Source organism: Lichenostomus cassidix, chromosome 1Ab (genome assembly GCF_008360975.1).
Source record: "Lichenostomus cassidix isolate B80296 chromosome 1Ab, HeHo_3.0, whole genome shotgun sequence".
Lineage (NCBI taxonomy): Eukaryota > Metazoa > Chordata > Aves > Passeriformes > Meliphagidae > Lichenostomus > Lichenostomus cassidix.
This window is the reverse complement of record NC_139481.1, coordinates 9070988-9085664: the sequence shown is the minus strand read 5'-3', so window position 1 is coordinate 9085664 and position 14677 is coordinate 9070988. Positions and strand designations below refer to the sequence as shown.

At 41.1% G+C, this 14677-nt stretch overlaps 1 long non-coding RNA gene across 2 annotated transcripts; it reads left to right on the top strand.

Moving 5' to 3' along the window:
• Window positions 1–100: 100 nt before the first annotated feature.
• On the top strand, window positions 101–13884 carry LOC146442899 (uncharacterized). 2 transcript variants are annotated; one of them, XR_014849491.1, is made up of 6 exons: window positions 101–485; window positions 1944–2080; window positions 4062–4171; window positions 7270–7408; window positions 8880–8961; window positions 12410–13884. It is a non-coding gene; the product is annotated as an uncharacterized LOC146442899 (long non-coding RNA). The 2 variants fall into 2 exon arrangements; XR_014849492.1 differs by lacking the exon at window positions 1944–2080.
• Window positions 13885–14677: the final 793 nt, after the last annotated feature.

The following is a 14677-nucleotide window of genomic DNA, read 5'->3' as shown; positions in this document are numbered from 1 at the left end:
GCCCCTGCCCCGCGCGGCCCGGGGCCTGCCGGGCATGTGGCGCCTGCCGACGCCTCGGCATCGCACCCTCGGCATCGCACCCTCGGCCTTGACCCCCTCGGCCTTGGTCCCCTCGGCCTTGGTCCCCTCGGCCTCGGACCCTCGGCTTTGACCTCCTCGGCCTTGGCCCCCTCAGCCTCGGACCGTCGGCTTTGGCCCCCTCGGCCTTGACTCCCCCAATGTCGGCCCCCTCAGCCTCGACCCCCTTGGCTCTGGGCCGCTCAGCCACCTCCCCTCGCCGCTGCCCTGCAGCAGCTGAGGGGACATCCGTCAATCCCGTTGTGGCCTTTGCTTTTACAGCGTGCCGCTGTGCGGTGCGGTACAGAACTGCCGCAGTGTGAGGGTGTCACATCCTGCCGTGGTGGTGGTACGGGATCATACAATCAGAGTGGCTGAGGGAAAGAGAGGAGCTTAAATGTCATCCAGTTCCAAACCCTGTCACTGAGGTGGGTAGAGCACTCTGGGGCATGTGGAACACTGAAGGCCTTTGCCCTTTAAATAACCTTGCTAACTAAATTTTAAAATCTGAAACCACCCAGTGAAAAACTGTGCAGATACACAGAAGTATATGTTATTTTTGTCTGACGCACATCTGTTATTGCTAGTACCAATCCGAACTAGCGAGGTACATCCTTCAGAGGCTGCATGGGACCTGCCTGTCTCGGGCATCCCTCTTCCAGATGGGACAGAATATTCTGCAGTCCTCTTTCTTCCTCACGGGCATCATTACTATGGGAACCTGCCAGCACTGCTGGGTACGCGGGACAACTTGCACACCAAAATTCAAACTCCAGTCCGTCACCTCTGACAGCTTTTGAATCCCTGTGCCAGAAACCCTTGGAAGACAGCATGAGAAAGAAGATTAACTGCATGGGTCCTTACGTTCTTGGCGGCTGTCTCTTCAAACAAAGTACCTTCGGAAAAGCACAGGGCTATCACTCACAGTTAAAATGGTTTGTGTGGTTGGTGTTTCAGGAAGCAGGTAACTCAGAACAAATTGTATGGTGGTGGGCTCTGTCCTGGCAAAATTGACCAAGAACCACCTTGATGAAGGGCCTAGTGTTAAGGAGCTGTGAGCTGTCTCATGGGAAAGCTTTGTTGGCACTCGTACTGAACAGTCATGTCCTGTGCGAGGGAGTGCAGAGTTTGCCAGAGAGAAGCCCAAGCTCCATGAGAGAGACAAAAGAAAGATCAAAAGCAATGAAAAAATTATGGTAAAGCAATTAACATCGGGATGTTCACTATTTTGCATGTGTCCCTTTTCCAGTAGCTGAAAAGCAGTTTTGCCCTTGTGTCTCAATTAACCAGTGGCCCTGAAGATGCCTTTCCCAAACCCCTAAAGTGCCCACAAGTATTAAAAATCTGCACAATTAACTGCTGGTTAGCGGAGCTAGAACTGACCCATTTTGACGAAGGGGATCAGAGAGTGTGCCAGAGAAACTGGAGGTGATGGCCAGTGCCCCAGCTCATTCAGTCCACAAAAGTGCAGGAACAAATAGTTCCAGCACGGTTATCCTCACAAAGAGAAGTGGGGAGCAGTGGAGAGAGGTGCATGGTGAGGAGGAAAGACATTTCAATTCTCTCTTCCCTTTTGTCATCTCAGCTCAGTAACACCTTATGTAACAGGTTTGGGTTTTGTTTAAATTGTGAGACGGAAAAAGTTTCCTGACTGTAAAGCTGTAAGAATAAGAAGTACTTGTGATCTTTTGAAAATATTTTTCTTTTTAGCTGAAAAAAGGATATATGCAGAAAAGTCTGTACTAGAGCAGCAAGTTAAAGCTTTTTCAATATAGAGTCAGGATATTTCTTTTTCCTAATGTGATAAAAGGTGTGACAAAACCAGTGGAATTACATTTAATTCATACATGTTGAAATTATTACTAAGAATAACTTTTTCTTTTCAGTTGAGCTTGAGCCAAAAGTCTGATCTGGGAGAACATTTTAGGGTGAAACTGGACAGGTTTATTGCTAACCTGAAGACACAGACAGAAGGAGTCAGGAGGACTCAAACACAGCAGCATTAGACCTCACTTCACTGAGAGTAGGAGCTGCATCCTTTACCTCCTGTTTGCAGTGGAAAAAGTGTGAGGGTGTTGGCAGCTGACATTCCTCAGCTGGCCAGGGCCACTCATGTAGGAGCAGTAACTTCTTTGCATGTCAGAGTCTAACTCCAGCTTAACTCTTTTTTTCCCCCCCCTCTGAGAGCCCTTTGTTCCTCCCTACCACTAGCACAGCAAACTCCTGGAAATTATCTGATCTGCAGGTGCAAACCAGGAGAGAGTCCAGCCTTAGTTTGGCAAACACCTTAACCATCTGGGCTTTGCTGGTGTCCCTGGCTGCTGACCTCCCCTCCCCAAGTTTTTAAAGTCTGTCAATTCAATGAAATATATTTTGCTACACTTCTGGTGATGGATTTTTTGGCTTCAGCTCACTGCTTCTTTTTGAGAAAATGGTACTGAAAGAGTTAGTGTTCCTTTCTTGTGCCTGTTTATTAGGCCTATGAGATAAGAAGATCAGAAGTGTCTGTATGGTAAAACAAGGGCAAAAGACACTATAGTTGGTGGCTATCCAACTGCCCTCGAACTTTGACACTCCCCCATGTCCTATCAGTTCATGTCCCACTTCTGGCAGGAGTGTCTGCAAGTGTGTCACCCCTCACTGCTCCTACCCTCACTGCTCCTATTCCTGGGGGCCAGTGAGGGGCAATAGCTGGGTACTTTCAAGAGCTGGAGGCCAGGCACCTTATTTACAAAGGTTTCTCTTTCTTTATTAGTAAAAGCTAGCATAGCTTTTTGTTCCTTTTCCAGCTAATGTGGCACTTCACTTGGTTAATCAGTTAGCAGTGATTAAACAGGGGAAACGTGAATGACAGCCTGACTAACGTCATCATGGTTCCTACGTAGTGGGAAGGAGTGGTTTGCCAGGGAAACCTCTTGCGAAACAAGTGAGAATTGAACTATTAGCCCAGAATTTACCATACTTTAAAATCCCCTTGTGGGTGCTCACTTCCTTCATGGGCTGAAGTGGAGCTGTTGAAGAGGTTACCATCCAGACAGCTCCCAGTCACCATCATGGTTGTCTTCTGCCAAAGGCTACCACCTCCCCTCCCTACCTGCAAGCTTATTAATTCACTCAGTTAATTCACTCACTCAATTGCTCCCAAACTTGTCTTGGCCAAAGTCAACCAGAGCAGCTTAAGCAGTTTAAATAGTAGAAGTCAGCTGCACTGGTTTGTTTTGGCTGAAACAGATCAGGGGAAACCCAAGTAACCAGATGGGAAGTGAGGTGATGACTTTTTCATAGACAGCTTCAGAGGCAATGGGAGGTTGGGCCTAATCTGCTTTCAGAGCAGACTTTTGTACCAGACAGAACTGCTACCGACTGTTCTTTGGGGTATTTAAAAGTAAAAGTGTCGCTGAGATATCCACATTGAAACATCCATAGCATTTTTACATACCACTTGCTTTGTTGGCATAGCAAGCTGAGTACAGCAGTCAGAGCAGCACAGGTTTGTGGGAGAGCAGCAATGGGAACATGAGGGTTTGGAAACCAGCAGCTATAGAAGATCTAGAACTGAGGGTGGGGAAAGAGCAGAAGAGAGAGAAAAGTTTGTAGCTGTAGATGAGTGGGAGATCACAGAGCTCAGTCCAGAGAGGAGGGATTTGAGCAGCATGGGAGATGTGGAGTGGCAAGTTGCAATGTTCAGGGGCTAACAGTGAACTGGGAACACCCAGTATCTCCCCATTCTTCCCTTCCATGTGTGCATCAGACCTTGGAAGCTCTATCCCTCTGGAAAATGTTTAAATGAGAGTAGCCTCACTAGTCTGTCAGTGCAGGTAGTTTACATAGCTCTACTTCCCTGTAGCTTCTCTAGGGACTTCTAGGGAATTCTCTGCCAGATTCACAGCCCATCCAACAAGCTGGGGTTGGTATGCAAGTGGAGTGGTCTAGGTTCAATGCTGATATGTGGATTTGAGTTGGGAATACAAGACCAGATGAAGCAATATTCTTGTTCTCTGTAGGACAACAGTGGTGATTTGGAGCAATGAAAGAGGAAAGAAGAATTACAGGAACTGGAACAGCAGAAAGTACAGAAAAAAAAGGAAGGAGAGCATCAGTTGTTTGCTTCCCTGTATCTCCTTACTTCATAAACCCTTTATCCATTACTCAATACGAATTTGCATTATTCCTATCTCTACAATCTCTGTAGTTCCTGAGTACCCTTTATTTTTGTAAGTCTTTTGTGGGACAGAGGAGTATCATGAAGCTGTGTTTTATAGATGTAAGTCTGAGTTACTGAGATAAAATAACTCATCCAAGGTGGTGTAGCAAGATGGTTACAGATCAGAGAATTGAACCAAGTTCTCTTAAATTCCAAATCTAACCACTGATTTGTCCTTTCCCCTCTCCTCTCTTCTGTCTCAGAAAAGAAATAGTAACTTTTGTTTTACTTACCTGAGCAGGCAATTATTAAAATTAAGCATTTGCATGAAAGCTTGTTGGCTGAGTTTACAATTAGAGACACACACACACATACAAAGGCTGTGAGATATATAACATAAGACAATGTGAAAAGACAAGGGAAGAAGTAACAACTATTACTGGTTCTATGGATGGCCTTTGTGAAGCTTAGGGGTTTTTGATAAATTCTAATCATATTTAGCAGGAAAAGAAGTTACTATTTTGATGGTCAAGCCACTTCTGCATGAAACAGCAAGATGAAGTTTTGAGGAGGCATTTGAAATTTGAGATCATACTAAATATTATTTACAGCAAAAGAGCATAATAACATGTTGTCATCAGGAAACAGAATAATGAAATACTGTTCTCAAGAAACAGCAAGTTCAGACAAATCTATAGCCACTGAAAAACTTAACTAGTTTTAACATTTCTCACTTTCCTATCTATCCCAAGAGAAAATATTTAAATAAAACCAACAAAAAAGCTGATACATTTAAAAAAAATCACAAACACATTCCAGAAATTAAGATAGTTGTCACAATAAACACCCACTTCACTTACTTTTTGCTCTTACTCACTGTTAGTCACTTGTCTGTAGGCTGGTACACTTCTATTGAAATCAACTAGTAATGGGCTGTAAGCACAGATGGTGTAAATCATCATTGCTCAACTCACACTTCATTTGCTATGCTAATTTATACTATCTGGAGAATGGCTTTGTGTGTTCATGTTTTGTTTGTGGCCAATGATGAATCAGAAGTAAAATGTATTTGCGTTTATTATGAGGGCAGCATAAAATGTATGAGGTCTTTGACTATTCATATCCTTCTTTTTAACTGCTTGACTACTTAAATTATGTGGGATATAGTAATTTCCAGCCTTAAATAAATTTTGGACTTCCTGTTTTTCTAATAACGAAATATTTTCTTAGGAACACCAAGGATATGATAAAAGAAGTACAGCATTCATAAAACACTTTAAAGTTGTGATATGTGAGATGTCATCTGGGTCAATATAAACCATTAAGTACAAAGTTACTGTCTTGACAGCATGCTCAAGGGAGTGCAGGGTCAGGAAAATAGTTTAAAAGTCTGAATATAGAAAGAGAATGTATAACCTGTGGTAATGAAGAACAGTTTATTTATATTTATTTCTTTTTAAACATTTTTCCTTTCAAGATATTTAGACAGGAGAGGAAATTTTCAGACAGTTTTAGAGCCTTCAGCATTTCTCATAATCCATTTTGTTGTTTCTGCCTACCTTTAACATCTCCTGACACTTACAGGTATCCTAAACATTGTGGATTTTATAGGTTGCTCTTTATTTAACTCAGAAGTGCAGTTTGGGTGTTGCAGTAATATGCAACTGAAACTCCATTGTTATTCAAATGGATTGTGAAAGAGATTTCTATTCCATGGGGTCATTAAAATGTACTTAATAGATAAAAAGAGCCCAATATCAAAAAGGAAAAGACAGACAAACCCATAATGGACATGAAAAATAAACCTGGGTTCTAAAAGGGGAAAGAAAACCAAGTTAATTACTATTTGTTGTTGCTGTGGGAAAAAAGGGCATGAGCACCACAATGACCTGCATTTATAAGCTTTCATTCATATAAACTTTTAAGTGGATAACACCCAGAACATCAATATTTTGGCCTTACAGTAAAAACATTCTTAGGATAAAAGACATAACTCTGAACAGTCTTATTTTGCTGAATGCACTGGTCAGAAAATTGTCAGTCTGAGACTAGCTCAATTGTCAGCAACAGAGAGCAGAGTTTGTCGAGAAAGACAGGTGAAAATATCAGGTTACAGGGAAAAGAAGCATGTGAAAATTTCAGAGCCTGTCCTTTTTTTTTTTTTTTTTTAGATGCAAGGTGGAGGTGAGGTGAAGGACTGCTGGTTTATTTTTATATTGTCTTCTTGACTACCCTTCCCATGGTCAGGAACAAGCTGGCTTCTGTGTGTTAGGTGTGGGTACAACTCTTTTAGCTCTGCAGAGGGGTTGAAAATCTTGCAAGAGTGTATCTGCTTCAAAGCATTTTGTCACTTGTTCTCCTTGTAGCTGGGGAAGAATCATTAACATATTAAAGATGTGTAAAACCCTGGTTTATGTTCAGCCTGCAAAAAGAAGGGGAGAAGATCAATCAGGGTGAAGCACAGGGCTGCAAATACAATGTTTTATTTTCTTTGTGAAGGTCTGCCTCAGACTTCTCATGCCTTAGTTGAAGCTGCTTGTGCTTACCTCAGATGTAAATTTGGCTTGTTGACTCTCCAGTCACTAAAAATTGTTTCAAGCCACTGATCAAATGATGATGAGTTCCAGATAAAGTTATGCTGAAGAATGTGCCTCTTCATGACCGTTTAAAATCTAAATGGGATATTACAAAATCAAATGGGGCAGAAGGTTTTTTTAAGAGGGGGAATTTCAAGTAGAGTTGTGACTTTCCAAGACATTTTTTCTCAGCAGCTGTGAAAGCTCAGAACAACTTCCTAGACAGGAACATATGAGGACAGTCTTTTGTGAGCCAGTCAGTGGAGACATTTATGGGAAAATGGTAGATGCAATTTGAATTCCAGAATGTAAAAAGAAAAAGAAGCCCCTGTTAGAAGGGCCTGTCTAATTACTAAGTTGCAGAAATTACATGTTTATTCATCTGTTATTTTGTAGTAGGACCTACAATTAAATGATGTCAGCCGTAGTTTAAGAAAAATGGCTATTATAACTGATGATTCATTCAAAATACCTTTTACCATCTAATGCCAGGAGGAGAGCAGGCTGCAGTTGCACTAATGCCGAAAGCTGAGAGAAGATCACCATCCCCCTTTGGTTAACAGCAAGTGAACAAAGGCTTCAGCCACTGCAGAGGAGATGGCAAAATGGGAACAGGGCTGCCCAGCAAGTGGTAGGGAAAGAGTGAACCAACACAGGTGCTTGTGGTGGGTGTACAGAGCTTGGGAAGATGCAGGTAGGTGCCTTGGCTGAGCCCATCTAGCTCTACCTCACAGTTTCCTACCCTCTGCTTCTTACTGTGTGGTCCTGACACTTCCCTTGTGGTGGATCTGGCATTGTTATAATGCAACATGAGCCAGTTCATCTTGCTAATCCAACAGCAGCAGAGCGAGTTACTCTTTTTGTCAGTCATTCAGTTGACATCTGTTGTCTGACAATAGAGAAAAGCTCTTCAGAATGGGAGTGGTCAAACTGCAACAGGTGCCCAGAGAGGCTTCCCCATCCTTGGAGACAGTCAGTGCTGGAACAGACAAGGTCCTGAGCCACCTGATGGAACTTTGGAGCTGGACTGAACGTTGAGGTTGGCTCTGCTGTGGACAGGAGTTAGACCAGCTGGCCTCCACAGGTCCCTTCCTACCTGATTTGTTGTGTGGGGCAGTCATGATTCCTATCTCTTGTGTTATTTTACATTGAGAAATCTCAGTGCATCAGTGTCCTTGGCTGAAACTTTACCTGTCAAACATCAGGATAGTCCTGTCATATTACGAAATTTCAGTGTATGAATTTCTGTTTTTAAAGTGTATGAGCAAAGTGATTTCATGATGAAGTTAGTTCCTTAAAAAGATAGATACTGTAAGGTTAATCCTATCATTACTAAACCAAATATTCCAGTCAGGTTATTGCAGATGAATTTATACAGTAAAAATTACTAAAGTAACTCACAATTAAAGTTTACAAGCAAGCTTAAATTTACGTTGAAGAGAGACTCTGCAATAGTCGTACAATAGTACCCAATGTATTTGAACTGATTCATCTCAGTGGGTGTTAAAAACATACTCAGATCCTGTCTCTGCTTTGTCTCTCTGGGGCATGCCTGTGATGCAGAAAGGCTTTTGGATTTTATTGGACTGATAAAAGTTGTTGTGCTTAGCAATTGGATATTTTTATGGTAGCAAATCACATTTACATCCATAGGGAAACCCTTTGACATTGGTAGAGGTGTGAAAAAAAGGCCCTAGAATAAAATGAGTCAAGTCCATATATATGTAATTTAAGGAATGAAGGTAGTAAGGAAACAACACCAAAATCCCTAGTAACAAATGGAAAAGCAAATATATCTTTAAAAAATCCCAGAGCATTTTTCTGAATAACATGCCTCACTCTCCATAGCTGTTCATAAGTTGACAGTGTAGCTGCACACAGGGGGTATATTTACTTCCAGTTAAATGTTTCTCAACACTTCTAGAGTGGTGCAAAAGGGCTGTATTGTACTTGTTTGTTCTCAGAAGTGCAGCCAGATTGTGAAATATATAAGCCAAAACATACAAAGACTAGGCAACAAAGCCATCTAAATTGTTTATGAATGATTTATTACGCCAAGGAGCTTTATAATTTTTTGAAATAATTTTCTTTTATTTATACAGACTGGCAGGACTATGGATTCAGGGACATCTGCCTCTTCTGCAAACCATAAGGCACCTGTTTTGTTTTCAGGAGTTTACACAAGTATGCTCAAGGTTTGAGACTCTTGTCTTTCAAACAGGCTTTTCAGTAGGTCAGTGCTTCCTAATGGCACTTCAGTGCATTTTGGTGGGAACATGGCTGTAGAATCCACACTGTGTTCAGAGAGGAGGGCAAACCACACTGTAAATTGTCTTGCAGACACAGACAATTTGTGTCTGCCAGACAAATCACAGCTCATGTATGTGTCACCCTGCAGTGCCCACCAAATACATGTGTTGCAGATACATTTGCCTCAGGGTACCTGCCTGCAAAGATTGTGTCTACCCAGTGAGAATCTCTACCACACTGCTAGTGAGTATAACCTGTCTGCCACTACATGCTATTTGCTGAGAGTTTTTTCTATATTAAGTGAGTTGTTTCAGGAATGTGCACAATGGCGCTTTTCTCGGATTCCCTGTGATTTCCTGTCTCACAGGATGCCCTGTGACACATCCATTAAAAGTAGTAGTCTGCTGCCAAAACTGATGAAAAATCATCAGGAATTGAGGCAGACAAGACCTTCAGTGTAACTCACAAATCCCAGTTTCATTCTTTGAATTGATGTGTAGGACATTGGTCACCAACCTGAGCTATGAATCAACCATTCTTCTTGAAACTAGGAATTAAAAAATAATTTGTTTTGCTTGGACTTCATTCTCAAAATCCCAGTTGTCTCTAAAACATGCTGGGTCTAATCAGTGGTTTAGAGCAACTAAAGATCTCATTTTCCAGAAGCAGATCTGTGCTGCCTGACAGCTTCTATAGTCAGTTAAAAATTACATCTAAGTGGGAGTCAAATGCTGGCACCAGAAATTAGACAATTGCATCTTGGTGGTATTCTACATTTGTGAGTCTGTCTCGAGCCTGGCCAAAGCACATGTGGAAGAGGAGTGAACTTGTAAGAGATTCTGCCCATAAAGCTCCACATGGAACAACAAGAATCAAGCTTGCTCTTTGAGTACACAGTATAGTACAAACAGACATAATAATCCAGTTCATTTTGGATGATTGATTAATGGGAACATTGCTCATATACTCAGTGCATGACATTTCCTATTACTTGTTCATATCATTTGAGAGTTAAAGGATATAAATACTTAGGAATTTCCCAGCAGTTGGGTTGCCACCTGTCTGCTGAACACATTAAAGGGGGAAAAGAGTGAGTTGTATTCCATTTAAGAATGCTGTAGCTATCTGAGCGACTCTGAATAACATTTCTGACACTATCAAGGGAAAATTTTCCATAGCAGTCTCAATACAGATTCTGCAATAAGGTCTTTTCTCCTGACATTTAAAGGATGTTAACAAAGGCAAGGTTAGTGGGAAGGCAGTGATGGCACTGAAAGAAGTTTACAGTGCTCTGAAGTTGATGCTTCTTTCCATAAGTCAGGAGAGAACTAAGGCCTCTATATATGTAGTCAAAGTGAACATTTAGCCAACAGCTGTCAATCTCTGCATAGATTCATCACTTTCTTGGTTAATGTTTACACCTGGTATTGTAACAGTTAGTTAATAAATAGCTAATTTGCCTGAAGAATTGGAGATGGTAAAAACTACAAAATATCTGTAACAAACACACATGCAAATCCCCCACCTGCATTTCTTTTTGCAAAACACCTGTCAGACTGATGGCAAAGCTATTCTGTGGCATGACATCATTCAGTTCTATGAAATGACTACCAATGGGTCTGCTCACAGCATCTATAATTAGCTCCTTACCTCTAAGTTTCAGTGATTTGAGCAGCACACTGATGTAAAGGTTTTAAATCAGCTCCTGGAGATGCCTTTGAAACCAAGCAGACTGACACCTAACATGGGCATCAACACTACATATGTATGTCAGGCTCTCTCCTGCAGCTTAACCTGGGCCTTCAAATTGTGGAAAATACTTGGAGAAAACTCCTGAATGGCCTATCTCTAAACACATAGCAGTGGATCTCAAGGGATCCTGGAGAGGATGAAGGCTCCTCTTGCTATAGGTTTACTACCCTTGAATTACCTCATAGCATCATCCAGCAATTTTGCAGAGATACCCCAGCAGATAAAAACCAGTAATGGTCTCTCATGAGGAGGGGGAGCCATTCAGGCATTGCTAAAGCTTTAGTGTCCACTGCTCCTGGGTCTGACAGCAAAACTGCTGGAGAGCCTGCAGGAAAGGGGCACAGACACCTTCTGCTGCATGCAGAACCACCCTGCACAGCCTGACCAGGAGTGGTTTGTAACACCAGGCAGTGCAGACATACGTGAAGCAAGGTATTTAGTAGAGTTTACTGAATCTCTAGCGTTAGTTTCCAGTTCTGGGTAGACAATATAGTCCCCAGTTGCAAGTTCTAAAGGGAAATCCTGAGGTAGAAGTTCAAAAAAGACCACTTGCTTAAAAAACAGGTAACTTGATTTCAGTGCTGGTGTTTCACAGAGCCCATTTCCTTCTTCCCTTGGATCAATCTTGTCTGACATTTGTTTAGAAGTGTTGTGAAATTCAAAAGAAAAAATAAATGTTCAATGTGTGGGGTTTTATTATGGTCCTTTTAGACACAGGGGAAATACATACACACCCTGTGCTCACCCCTGCCCTGATCTTGTATTTCAATGCTTTTTGCAAACTAGTCAATATTTTCTAATTTTTGGTCTTATAATTACAGCTAATCCTCCAAATCTTCAAACAGTTGCCACAAGTCAATTATGTGTTCAAATCAGAGATAGTTTGGAGCTTACAGTGGTTTTGTATATATATGTGTGTGTGAATGAGAAAACTAGATATTTATGTGCATTTGGTCAATCCTCTTGGTTGTTAGATTTTTGATATGATAGGTTGAGAACTATCAGCAGTCTGACTTGCAAATTGAAATGCCATTTCTTCCAGTGATGCCAAGACTAAAGTGAGCAGAGTCAGAGGCATATGCCTGACTGAGGAGTTTAACAGAACTTTTGAGTCTCTGATTTTAGTTGTTATGTAAATTACTTTAAATACCCGAGAAGCCATTCCAATTTGCTGTGAGTTACCAAGAGAGAAACATGGGGGTATTTACATTCATTGTTTAGGTGTCAATAGTTCTTTTCAAGGAATCTGACAAAGCCTCAGGTTGTGTGAAAGCAGAAAAAGAAACTCAAGAGTATCTGCACTATTTTACTGGGTTGCACCTGGCCCACCTCATAGGCAAATTTTTACAACCTCAGTGAAGTAACACGCAAAATTTGATCAGCCTATTTTTGGAAATCTACACTTAAAAGTAATTTTTTCTAAAACCAACCTACCCATGTAAGTCAAACTATAGTAGCTCTGGTCACATTAAAAAAAGTGTTATCTGTTGTTGTTCTTCCCCTTTCGTCTGCCCTATGTTGATTGAGCATTACCTGTCCATCTGTAACTACTTTAGGCGTTGGAAAGCTGCTGTAAGGTTTTCCTGGAGCTTTTTCTTCTCCAGGCTGAACAGCCTCTGTCCTCTTCTAGGAGAGGAGTTCCAGCCCTTTAATCATTGTGTGGATGTAAGCAAAGGAAAGGAAAACTTGGTGGAATGGGAGCAGCTCTGGGACATGTCAGGAAGATTTTGGGAGCCATGGAGAAAAGAGCAGACATCAGGTTAAGGGGTGACTGTACTTTTTTCTGTGTATTTCTGAAACAACCCACTTCTATTTCCCCTGTATGGATATGGATGGGTGAGGCCTGCAGCCTGTCAGCTCCCAGGAACCTGCTGTGTATTTTCCCAGCCCTGTGAACAAGTGTGTGTTATCCAGGAGAGTGTCTTTCATTTACATTTGTTACAAGTTAATGCAACACTTTTTGTGGTGCAGATTTGATCCTGTAAGTAACTCCCATTCACACGAGCAGTCTCATTAAATCCAAACCTCACTAAACACAAGTATAAGGCTCATCGGCATCTACAACAACACAGGAAATCCAATACACTCAAACACAGTTGCAGAACAGAAGTTAGCTGATATGATGCTGACTTAAGTTGGGGTGAGTGGTGCAGACCAGGGCAAAGTGCTGGATATGATGCCCCAACCCTTCACATGGCAGACAATGGCATTTCTGAAAGTAGTCAAGGTCATCAGAGAAGTGCTCTGACCCAGTTACAGTGCAGATCCAGCTTGCCATACAAGTCCTTCAATTTTTGCTCAAACTATGCCAAAACCTTGTTTATGCCCTTGGACAAGACAACAGTATCAGACTTAGATTAGTAAATGTTTTGAATGGGAGCACAGCCCATGCCACAGAATCTGGGGCTGGACAAAACTGTTTAAAATTATTTTATGTGCTGAGGAAAGCAACCAAAAATGCTCTTACCAGAATGGCCAGCTACTGACAGCAGTTTTTGACTGGCTCTCGTAGGTATGCATCTGCAGGCATATTTGTTTGCGTAGGCCAAAGGGGAGGAGCATGTTGCAAAATATCTTAAGAACCAAAAAAAAGAGACACTGAGCTGAAGTGGATTTTTAAACCTCTTGAGAATGAACAATATGCCCTTTTAGTAAACCAGTTGTGCATGGAGATCAATGTACACAATTAAAAGACTAATCCTGCTGTAAGTTCACCTCAAGTATTTCATGAATTTCACATGATCCACCCACTTTTTTTCTGTACCTCTGCAATTACCATATCAGCAGCAATAATTCTCTGTTGTTCAAGTGCCAGATACAACATGGCTCTCACATTCCTGTATGTGGCATATTGTGCTGTTCTGTTTGTTTGTTGTTTTGGAACAAGATTAAATTTTACTCACTTGCACACCTCACTGAACTTTAACTCACTTTTTGTCATCTTCTTAATCAGTCATTTGTTTGTCCTTGATCCTTGGCTCTCAGTTTCTTTTATTTACTTTAAATTTTGTGTGAAATCCATGTTATTCAAATGACTTTTTAAACCACTCCTAGTTTTCCCCTCTGATCATATGTGGACCTACCAATCATATGTGTGAAGTGTAGGAGCATCCGACTTCTTTTTCTCCCTTCCATGAGCTAGAAAATATGAAGTTGTTCCTTTCCAACTCCAGTGTAAACATTTTATTGCAATATATTTATTTACAGATAGTCTTCAGCAATATAAAAGCATCATGAACACTGTCTCAAGACTTTGCTTATGTGGGAAAGTTGGTTTGGCTAGATAAAGCAGTAACTTTTCTGCCTGTGTGTATGCACAGGACAAGAGCTGATTATTCCAAATTATCTTATTTTGAGTCCATTTGACTTGAGAAGTACATTTTCAATAGCTAAACAGGAAGAACTCCCCTTGTAGATGTGACTTCAAGCATTTGCAACTACAGAAGGTGCTCATCTTGTCACAAAGTAGAATTTAGCAAATATAAGAGTAACCCCTTTATCAACATTTAAAACACTGTATAGGAAGTAGTTGCAGATCAGGCTTCCAGTGTGCTGTGCTTTGTTCAAACACTGATTAGGTTTTAAAAACCAACTTTCAAAGAGCTTTTGTTTTAAACAGAATTTTCTGTTAATCATACCAATGAGGTGATTAATCACTGTACTTGTGATCACCAGTGTTTACCAGGTCTTCCAGGTCTTTAGCATATATAGCTGATTGCTCTAATGTAAAAAAACCCAAAAAATCCAGACCAAAAACAAGCTGGTATACTTTTATCCTAGTTATATAAACAACAATAAGATATAGAATATTATGTAAAGAAACTGTTTTGTTCAGTCTCTCCTTGGTGACAAATACTTTAACTGATGGGTTTAAAAGACAAGTTAAAAGTCTCAGTAT